This window comes from Arabidopsis thaliana, chromosome 3 (genome assembly GCF_000001735.4).
Source record: "Arabidopsis thaliana chromosome 3, partial sequence".
In the NCBI taxonomy this organism is placed as follows: domain Eukaryota; kingdom Viridiplantae; phylum Streptophyta; class Magnoliopsida; order Brassicales; family Brassicaceae; genus Arabidopsis; species Arabidopsis thaliana.
In genome coordinates, this window is record NC_003074.8 from 11,454,005 (window position 1) to 11,465,032 (window position 11,028).

The following is an 11,028-nucleotide window of genomic DNA, read 5'->3' on the forward strand; positions in this document are numbered from 1 at the left end:
GCATATCTGAAATGAAACAAAAACATATATGGCAGTCTCAATTTTTCTCATTTTTACAACTACAACTTTAGACAATAATAACACTACTTGTCCCTTTTGATTCCTTAACTATAATTTAGCCTTAACTACAAACGAGAATCACTATAACAACAAGATCTTTTTATTCCACAACTACAACTTAGACGATAATAACACTACTTATACCTTTTGATTCTTTAACTACAACTTAGCCTTAACTACATACGAGAATCACTATAATAACAAAACCATCCAAGAGAGAAGAGAGAAGAGAGACATACAAGTTTCCATCCAAATCACATTAATCTATGTTGTAGTTCAAATTCCAGTTCTTAAAATGCCATTTTCCTGAAATTCCAGTTCAAATTCAATTTTTAGCTAAACAAAAGAACCATGAATTCAATTGCCATTGCAACAATTTCATACGCCAAAACCGTCACATGTACATAAACTTTTGTTACCTGGTCACTGTTGATACTAGATGATTGATGAAGATCGGTTTTCACTTTTTTATTTCCAGTTGTTGCACTTGCAGTCACCTATAAAAAATAAAGTTTCTATTATCTTCATGATATGATAACATTTGGATCAGAAAGAAATTGTAACTTACTTGGAATTGGCTTTTTGATTTAACAAGAACAAGAAGAGCATCTGTCACAATGTCTAGCTTCTCTTCAAGTCCCTTCAAACGAGTCTTCATCTCTAAAATTTCAGTATTAGACGTCATAGATTCATGATTCAAAAGATACTTGGATGGTGTTACTCCACGTCCCATACATCGAACTCGACCCGAAGGTTCATAACCAAATACTTGTTCAAATGCATCATATGGTCTAGACTCAGTACTCGTCTCGGATGCTTCATCTTGAATATTCTGAGTCATTACTTGGGAAAGCTTATCCTGCAAAACAGACATGATTACCAAAGTGAAACACAGAACCTTCAATCAAAAAGCAAAGATGACAAGTTTACCAAAGTGAATCTTGCTTCGTTGCACAATAAACTTTCATCTGACTTAGTCCTTGATACAATAAAAAGTTCAGCTCGATTTGGTTCTTTGCTTGTCTCCTCTTCCTAATAAATGGAAAATTACAACAAATTAAAGAGGATTAACGGAACCATAAATCTGACTAAGGGTTTAATAAACGTACCATTTCATTAGGTTTTCTTGCTAAACTCTTTCTTTCAAGTGTATGTGGTATTTTATGATTGTTTCGACTATTAATATTACGCTCTCTCACTTTCTTTATTACAACAAAGCAGTACATATTTATATGTGATATATACAAACTATAAAGTAGGGTAAGCAGATTTTAATAGGTTTTACCTTAGCCTTATCAGTGAACTGTATTTCCACAAATTCTCTCCATTGATCTTCTGGAATTAGTCCTCGTCTTGCTTCAAATGCTTTCTCTATAGTATTTCTTCTATACTTCATCCAAATATGTTGCTTTAAGTCTTTACATCTACCTCCTAATGCAGATAAAACATATTTCCTCCTCCTCCTTGATTTTTTTTTTTCTGTTTTTATTTAAAACTAGATTTTAATCCGCGGTACACCGCGGAGACAATTCATTTTTTAAAATTAATATATATAAAAATTTGTAAATTATTTTATAGTTTACCATTGTTACTAAGTAACGTCCTGCCAAACCCGTCCTGCCAAACCTGTCCACAAAAAAAACTAATTATTTTATTAATATTGATCTTATTTATAATATGTTTATGAATCATTGTCAAAATCTTTTAGTCGATGCGGGACGTTGAACCCACACATTTTCGCCAATTGGTTAATATATGTTCATTCTTAAAATTTCGAATCACAAAATATGACGAAAGTTTTTTTGAGATTTTTTTAAACTCTATATATTATATAATGATGTTAATTATTTTTGATAGATTAAACTTTTTATAAATTCAAATATTAATAATGTTTTATGAAGTTTAAATATACAAATAATAATATTTAAAAAATTAATATTTTTTGCCTTTTAGGTAATGATATAATAACTCTAAAAGCAAAAATTTAGAAGATTTAAATCTTTAAATAAATATTTTCATGTCTAAATAATTAATGTGAAGTTTATGCTAATTTTAAGGGATTGATGTGAAGTTTGTTTGGATTAAATTTGATTGATAATGTGATTGACAATTTAAATTAAAAATTTAATGTAAAATTAATTATTTTGGAAAAAAAATTTAATGCTAATAGCATTGGGTTGTAAATAAGTCCAACTCTATGATTTATTTGCTAAAATGGTTGCAAAAATGTATATATAGATGGTGAGAACTTATCCAAAGTAAAGTATAAGTAACTATTATTAAAAACCAGAGATTATGTATATGAGAAGTAATGAAAATACCTGAATAACTCTCCAAGCCATTTCTGTTCTTGGGAACTTTCCTCCAATCTGTATAGTTAATAGGTATTATATTAAAATCATTACTTAGTGAGCCTAACCACGAACCAAGCAAACCTCCAGAATCTTTGATAGGTTGTCCTCTCCTGTTAAAATCAACCATAACCCGCCGATTTAGCATGCTCCACACTTCTTTTCCTAAAATCTTTTCCTCTGTAATGTTTCTATAACCATCTATGACATGAACTCTCCATTTTCCACTAGCTTATTCTGGTCCAAGAGGAGGTGGGGCCAAAGAATCTGTCTCATACATATTTAAACCTACAAAGATAGAAACATAGTTGTTAGAATAATATTGAAGTCATAATCACCAAGCAAAAACCAAGCAAATATAATCAACAAATATAATCACCTCCATGTTATCATATAAATCACATGGAATGTGAGAACTTTCAAGATCTTCTATTTGCCTCACTAATCTAATATTGAAAACATTATCAGATATAATCATTGAACTTTGAACAGGAGGATCTTCAATGATGACTTGAGGAGGAAATTCATCTGAACTAGTAGGATCTTCCATATTATACAAGTCTCTTGGTTGGATATGTACAACAACACTCCATTCTTTTTCTTGTGCATCTTCCACATAGTACACCAATCTTTCTTGAGATGCCAACACATAAGGCTCATCTTCCTCACCACTTCCAATGTGTATCAAACGAGAGAACTTTACCAAAGTGTGACCAAACTCATGCTTCTTAAATCTTTGAGCATCACGAGTATCTACCCATTTACATTTGAATAATACAACTCTAAATGAATCATAGTAGTTCAGTTCCAGAATTTCTATTAATTTTCCATAATAAGAAACATCTCTAGCTATAGGATTATTATCGCGAGAACTAGCATAACTAATGGTTTCAGCTGAGACAAAAACTCCACTATTCTGAATTTTCAAATCTTGGTCCCTTTCTATAATCCTAAAATTGAAGCCATTCATATTATATGCGGAGAACTTTATTACCTTACTAGATGGACCAGGTGTAAGGCAACGAATATCAGCAGAAATACCATCGAGACCATTCTTTTCTACCTTTTGCTTAAGCCATTAACTCAAATGGAGATGCACATGCCGATTTATATCTATCACATTACCTCTTTTTCTACGTCGTAATTGTGATCTTTTTAATTCACTTTTAAATACCGTATAAATTTTCAAAGGAAGGCAAAATTACTATGATAAACGAGCATAATCAATATAAAAAATCTTTCAGCGTAAAGTAGAAAACTTACTTGCGATAGTCATCTAATAATGAACTATTGACTAGAATGTATCAGTGCGTTTGCTGCCTTTCTATAGGACTAAGTGTATCCAATATGGAAGCACCAACTGGTCTCCTAAGAGAAGGAAAAATTTGTGGAATTTGTGATTCAAGACCTAAGTCATGCTCCACCGTAGTGTGATCATCCACTCTACCAACACGATTAAATCTTGTTTCTATATCATCAAGATACATAGAGCAAAATGTAAGACACTCATCAACAATATACTGCTCACAAATAGACCCTTCAGGTTGTGCTCCATTTCTAACATAAGACTTGAAGCGACCAAAGATCCTTTCAATTGGATACGACGTATATATGTTTGAATAAAACTATGTTTCGGTGGAATTGTGAATGATTTTATGTTTTTTTTGCAAAAGTGGCAATTTAGAAAAAAAGTAATTAAATTTTTAACAAACCAAATAAAATCATCATTAACGATAAGCTCTTAATAAAAGTCTCTTGACAACAAAACAAAAAAACTTTTTGTTACACTATCATAATTTAAAAAAAAAAAAACAAATTAGACTCGTTTTACCGAATTAAAAAATGATGATATCAATACGAGAGTGTGGCAGACGAGAGATCATGAATTTTGAGTTCCAACGTAAAAATGTCTACATTATCATCATGAGATTGTGGCGAGATCATGAATTTTGAGTTCCAATGTAGAAATGTCTACTTTATCATCATTTAAGTGACAAACGAGAACAGGGGATTTGATGTAATATTATTGGTGCCAATTTATTAACAGAGAAATAAAACAAAAGCAAAAATATCATTATAGTGTGAAAATGTGAAATTGTACTTATTATGATTTGTCATTAATGTCAAGTGTCTGATCTAAACCTAAATTATTCTTTCATTGCAATTTAAATATTGATTTTTAGTGGCTTTTGTTATATGTAATATTGGACTCCTTCACGATATATATATATATATATTAATGAGAATGTCGAAAAAATATATATTTTTAGATCCTCAATCTGGAAACATTAGGCAAATCAAAGATTTTTATATAAAAAGATCATGAAACTTAACCATTAATATTCTTTAAGATTTGGAATCTTAACTTAATGACAATATTAATCATTTAACTCTCATAGAACAATGGAATCATAAATGACTAGATGAGAATATTAATCGCTTAACTAAATCGTTTAAATATTATCAAAATTAATTAGATGAGAATATGAAACGATTTGAATATCATTATTAGGGAATATTTAGGAAAGCAAATATTATCGCAATTAATTAGATGAGAAAAAATATATATATAAATATTCTCTTCACTAACCGTCGTCTTCTCACAAACCATGAAAAGCTTCTCTCTTCTCTTTCGCTCGAATATTCCGATTTTCTCCTTTGACATTTCCAATGACGAAGAAACTCGATCCACTATTGGCAACTTCAAGCGACGAAGATGACTTCGAGACTTCCGAAGATGATTTCTCTTCATTTATTCCATCTAAATTGAACTGGACCTCCTAATTTCACTTCTTCTATCAGATGGATGGTCAAATGTACCATTACAGTGAAAAATGATGGAGGAAATATCATTTCTAAATGGCATAATGTAAGTGTAATATGCTCATGTAACTTATCCACATCTTGAATATCCAATACCTTTGAACTTATTTTCCCAAAGAAGCGACATAACTTTGTAATAACAAACGAGACTGGAATATTTAGGAAAACAAATATTGTCGCAATTAATTAGATGAGAAAAAATATATATATATATATATTCCCTTCACTAGCCGTCGTCTTCTCACAAACCCTGAAAAGCTTCTCTCTTCTCTTTCGCTCGAATATTCCGATTTTCTCCTTTGACATTTTCAATGACGAAGAAACTCGATCCACCATTGGCAACTTCAAGCGACGAAGATGACGTCGAGACTTCCGAAGATGATTCCTCTTCATTTATTCCATCTAAATTGAACTGGACCTTCTAATTTCACTTCTTCTGTCAGATGGATGGTCAAATGTACCATTACAGTGAAAAATGCTGGAGGAAATATCATTTCTAAATGGCATAATGTAAGTGTAATATGCTCATGTAACTTATCTACATCTTGAATAACCAATACCTTTGAACTTATTTCCCCAAAGAAGCGACATAACTTTGTAATAACAAACGAGACCTCCCGAGGCAAAACATTACGTATAGCAATAGCTAACAACTAACCTATCAAGATGTGGCAATCATAGCTCTTTAAGCCCACCATTTTTCGTTGATTCAGATCAACACAAGAAGAAATGTTTGAAGAATATCCATCTGTAAGCTTTACACTCTTCAAGATAGTAAAAAATCTATCTTTCTCTTGTGTACTCATAGTAAAACATGCCAAAAGATATTTCCCATTATCATTAGAGCACAACTCCTGACGAATTCCAAGCTCTTGCAAATCTTTTCTAGCACTAAGATTGTCTTTTGACTTTCCTTTGTCATCTAATAATGTAAAGATGAAATTATCAAATACATTTTTTCCTATGTTCATCAAATCAAGATTGTGACGTAAAAAAAGATGTTTCCAGTAAGGCAGTTTAAAGAATATACTACACTTCCTCCACTGATTTTTCTGAGCTTCTATCATGCGCCTCTTCTTTCCAAGAGAATCTACATTCTTTCCCAAAATTACATCAATATTGAGAATAACAGTTCCTGGTGGTGTAATAGGAGCAGCCCTTGTTTCAATACAACCATCAAAATGCTCCTTATCTTTCCTGAAATTATGATTATGAGGAAGAAACCGGCGATGTCCCATGTAGCAGTTTTTCTTTCCATGACGTAAACGAAATTCCATAGCATCATAATTACATGAAGGACAAGCTAATCCTGTGTATATGTTCCACCTAGATAAATTTCCAAGTCCTAGAAAATCACTGATGATCCATAACAATGTTGCACGCATACAAAATGTCTCTTTTGAAGAGGCATCAAAGGTTAAAACACCATCATACCATAACTCTTTTAGTTCTAGTATAAGGGTTTGAAGATAGATATCAATATCATTACCCGGCATGTGTTTTCCAAGGATTATCAATGCAGAATCATTGATGTTTGCTTCATTGACATCCAAGGCGGAAGATTGTAAGGAAATAATAGCACATGCCATACACTATAGTTTGTACTCATAGAACCAAACAGATTAAACCCATCAGTTGCCAATCCTAGTCTGATATTCCTTGGATCTGTTGCAAACTCTGGAAATTATTCATTAAATATTTTCCAAGCTTTTCCATCTCTACGATGCCTTAGCAAACCATCTTTATTCTCAGAATTAGCATGCCACCTCATAGATTTAGCAGTTTTTGATGACATGAAAAGACGCTGCAACCTTGGTTTCAATGGAAAATATCTAAGCACTTTAGCAGCTTGTGGCTTTCGTTTCTTTTTCTTGAACTTGAACTTGTGTTTTTCATCAGCAGCTTGTGTTTTTCATCTTGAACTTTCACAGACTTTGCATGTGTGTCTAGATGCATCATCATCCCAATAAAACATGCAGTCATTGGGACACACATGAATAATCTCATAGTTAAATCCTAACTTCTTCATATCATTAAACGAATTTGGCAGCTTTGCATGCTCAAATGCTTCTTTCAAGAGATCAATTATCATAGACATCCCTTTGTCACTTATCCTTGATATGCATTTGATGTGAAACAACTTGATCATGAAAGATAATTTGCTGAACGTGTGACACCCTTCGTACAGAGGTTCATGACAGTCTGATAACAAATCATCAAATGCCTCATTTTACTTGGAATGATCCTCCCTAGGACTATTAGGAGCTTCACTAAAACTATTACTCATACTTGGAAAAATATCTCCAAGCATATTCATAGTTGGGTTTTCAAAATGATCCACATTAGATTCTTGTTCTACTCTTGTTGTCTGATCCTGAAAATCTAGTTCCTCACCATGAAAATACCAATTTGTATATGAAGGTAGAAACCCATAACAGACTAAATCACCTTCAACCTCGACTCTGAGCTTGTGTTTAGTAAGACAACAACGCTGACAAGGATATTTTATCATGATAATCTTACTATTACCAAAGGCAAAATCCAGAAAGTCTTTCACTCCACTTATGTAGTCTTGAGAAAAAAAATGTTTTGTTATCCAAGATTTGTCCATTTTACAATCAGTCTATGAATAAAACAAACTAGTTATGGGATAACTAGTTAATGACTATATTTGAAATATAAAAACCCTTTGATTTTCATAGAAATGGAAATTAAACACTAAAGAGAAACGAAGCATCATAAGCAGAAATGAAAATCAAGTAGCAGTTTATGTAGTAAAATTATTATGTGTAGCAGTTCTTTTCACAAGAAGTTTAGCAGTTTATGTGTGGCAGTTTATTATTTTCAGTAGCAGTTTATGTGTACTAAAATTATCTAATCAAGGCAGTGAGATCAAATCATTTTTCAAGTGGTGAGATCAAAGGCTACACATCATTCACGACTCATGCATCTAATCAAAGCAATGAGATCAAAACATAAACATCATTCACGACTCATGCATCTAATCAAAGCAGTGAGATCTAAACATAAACATCATTCACGACTCATGCATCTAATCAAACCAGTGAGCTCAAAACATAAACATCATTCACAATAGCTAAGTTTTCTTCACGAAAGATGAGAACAAAGCATTGAAAATGACCACATAATCATAATCAAAGAGTAGTACCTTGAATAACTCTGAAATATGAGATTCACGCCTCTTGGAAATTCTACCTCAAATTACTTCACGAATCCATTGTATCCTTCACCAAAATTCACCACAATTATCAAATCATTGAGCTAATCCAGAAACTAGGTTAGATTTGAGCTGTTTCGTCATAAACACAACACAAATTTAAAAAATTACAACCATACAAACCTTTAGATCCCGATTGAGCTTCAAATCCTAATCGAGCTTTCGATTTGACCAAACAACGAACTGATAAACAAAAATCAAAGCGATCTCTATGGAAGTGAAAATCAAAGCAATCTCTGTGAAAAATCAAAGCGATCTATGTGGAAGTGTCGAGAAGATTTTTGTGAATTTAGTTAAGTGTCGATGAAGAAGATGAACATTATTGGGCCTAATGGGCTACTAAGTTGTATTGTGGTAAAACTAAATTGATGGCCTTTTTAACAACGACAAAAATATTGAGAGAAACATTAGGCTTACTAATTAATTAGATTACGTTACTTTATTTAGTCAGTTTAATAAATGAACCTCAATTCCTTCCTTTTTCCTAAATTAACATCAGTTATCAAAGTAACGTTATTTAAGTGACTTAATCCAGCTTAATTCTTGTAGTGACCATCAATTTAAAAAAAAAAGTGAGAAATATTTCCTATGTGAATGCATAGTTGAACCTACGGCACGAGGTTTGTGAGAAATAATTTTTATCAAATTTAAATTTCAGAATTAGAATCTATATTTTTGAAAAGATATATAACAAAAAAATACAAATGGGTGAAAACTAAACTTAGTGTTACTAAATCATCTCACCAACCACTCCACACGAAAATAGTCTTTTCCCAACCCTTATATGCTACTTTCTTAATTTATATGTATATAATATTATATTCTTAATTAAGTTATCAAATATGGCTAGTTTTGCAAATCACCCAATTTTTTAGTAGGCCTCGAATCGAGACATCAATTTGGAAAACAATTAAACAAGTAATCCTTATTGATCTTACCAAGGTCTGTTATTACATGAAACAATAACAAAGTTTCAGGCTCCGTGATCGCAACCCAAACTCACGCATGAGTTGTGATATACTCTATATTTATCACTTTATCATGGTTGTTAAGAGTAATTTTATTGTGTTTCATTCGTATTTTCATTGTGTTTTGTTGCATTTAGTGTCCTATAGTGTGTTTGTGTGTATTTTGGTGTTTTGTGTGTGTTTTATGAGCTATTTCAGGTTAAAATAATGGAGGACACACATTTGGATGCAAAGAAAGGAATTGATGATTCAAAACCAGTCCGAAGTCCCTCAAAGATCGACTCGGATGAAGATCTTTCATTGAGATTTAGCTTTGGACCTCTCCACGAAAGTTATAAGCAATTGAGTGAGCTTTCTAATGGATGTCATTGCAAGCCAATCCGAGCTACTGTTTGGGGGTTATGTATGTTTTCGTACACATATGTTAGTCTGGCACGAAGAAGAAACTCGTCTATAAACCTCTCTTGAATACGGACAGAGCATGTTCTCCACATCTCATGTATACTCGTCTAGTTAAAAGTTTGTCAAACACAAAAAGGGAGTGGAAACTTGGCTACAGAGCAAATAGAAAAGGAAAAAAAAGAATTGTTATTACGAGAATATAAGCACACAAGCAATTTCACAAAGTTTGGTAATGTGCCTAATTCTCAATAACTTTTTATTAAAACATATGTAGACAATTAAACCCTAAACTTTGCCTAAATGGAATTTCACTAAGACACCCGTTAGTTCGACTTCAACAAATTCCTAGTGAACTTTAGACAGTTACATTGATACAAAACCTAAGGACTACTCTATTTCTCTCAAGAACAACTCAAAATGCTTTTTATTGGTGTTTGTCTCTGTAATGGCCGGGCCTCAAAGAACCTTCTTTTCTTTACTTTTTATCATCTACTTTAATTTATGCTCTCTTTAATCTAGAGGATTTGAAAATAACCAAATTATCTTTACTGTACCACAAGAAAACAATGCTATAAGATATAAATTTATTAATTAACTATAATAATATATCCCATGGAAATATTTCAGTAATATTTCTCGGAAATACGTTCTCTTGGAATTCTTTTGGAAATCTCGGTCCTTTAGATATCCCTCGGACATATTTGTCCCTAAGAAAGTCCTCGGAAATATGGTGTTCTTGCAAAACTGAAATGTTGGAGCATCGGGGGTGTGTGTCTTGTGCTCTAACGCATTAGAAACATGAGACCATCTCTTCTTCACTTCTGATTACTCTTTCGAAGTCTTGTCAGCTCTTGCCAAGAACATATTCAGCTCAAGGTACACAAATGTCTGGCCATCGATCGTTCTCTATGTCTTCCAAACCTCGATCCACACATTATAGAGAGAGAAAAACAAAATGCGGCATGGTCCGATGGATTGAAAAACAAGCAAATACTCATCTATCATATATTCAAGCTTTAGGTGACAAACGTCGTTGTAGAAAGGGACCGTTAGTATAATTACAATGTGGTTTGGTTCTAGAAGTTAAAATTTGTAAAGTCTTTTTAAAAAAAATAATTCAGAGTCAAAACAACGTTGAATGTAAAAACGTTATTTTTTCTTTGAATTTTATTTAATATTACATACA

At 32.3% G+C, this 11,028-nt stretch overlaps 1 pseudogene across 1 annotated transcript; it reads right to left on the reverse strand.

Annotated features, from left to right (window-relative positions):
• Positions 1–654: 654 nt before the first annotated feature.
• On the reverse strand, positions 655–7,845 carry AT3G29634 (annotated as a pseudogene; the record flags this gene model as incomplete). The annotated part of the gene is made up of 1 exon: positions 655–7,845.
• Positions 7,846–11,028: the final 3,183 nt, after the last annotated feature.